Raw genomic sequence first — 985 nt, forward strand, 5'->3', positions numbered from 1 at the left:
TATATATATATGTATATGTACATATCTAAATAAATATATATATACAAATATATTCACACATGCATACATACATATATATGTATGCATGTATGTATGTTTATTACAGATGTCTAAAGATATGTTTTTGTAAAAATAAAGTTATTCACTCGTGTTGAAGTGAGTGCATAATTTAAGTGCGCGTGTGAGAGTACGTGAAAGTTTGGGCATATACATTACATACATACATATATCCATCCATACATGCATAGACACACGTATACACATGTGTTGCCGTTGGATTTCCTTAATGTATTTTATAGAAACGCTGTGAAGCAGTATCCCTTGAAACGATAGTATTCAAATTTTATTCTTAGCTGCAATACTTTAGGTAAAAATGTTTTTGTTCTGTACTTTACTAGATGTGATAACTACTCCTGGGTGTTTCCAAGTATAATAACTTATCCTGTACATTTCCGGGTTTATGCTCTTAAGACTATCATATTTTTACCTCGCATTTTTCCTTGTAATCCATGCTTTTTTACAGGCTATGCTATTATGAAAATTAACGTGTCAATTAAAAATTAAAAGATTTTACCGTATTGAAAATTGAATTATAAATTGAAATCCTGTGTTGTGTGTCATGTGTGTGTGAGAGAGAGAACGGAGGTGTGCTTGTGTGAGGGAGAGAGAGAGTGACACCATATATTTCTTTTATTTATTTTCGTATTAGTGAGTTTGTCAGTGATTGATTGAGAGAGAGAGAGAGAGTGAGAGATGCTTGTTGTCATATATGTGTAAAGGGGTCACGGTAAGTCACACAAGCACAGAAACACGTACGTACACCCTTTATCTGTTGTGTACACGTATATTCATACGATGTTTATATATGCATAGATGTTTTTATATGTGTGCGTGTGAGTGAAAGTGTGTGTTCTGATGAAAATTTGCGTCATCTCTCCCTTTCTCTCTCTCTCTCTCTCTCTCTCTCTCTCTCTCTCTCTCTCTC

This window comes from Octopus bimaculoides, chromosome 5, assembly GCF_001194135.2.
Source record: "Octopus bimaculoides isolate UCB-OBI-ISO-001 chromosome 5, ASM119413v2, whole genome shotgun sequence".
Lineage (NCBI taxonomy): Eukaryota > Metazoa > Mollusca > Cephalopoda > Octopoda > Octopodidae > Octopus > Octopus bimaculoides.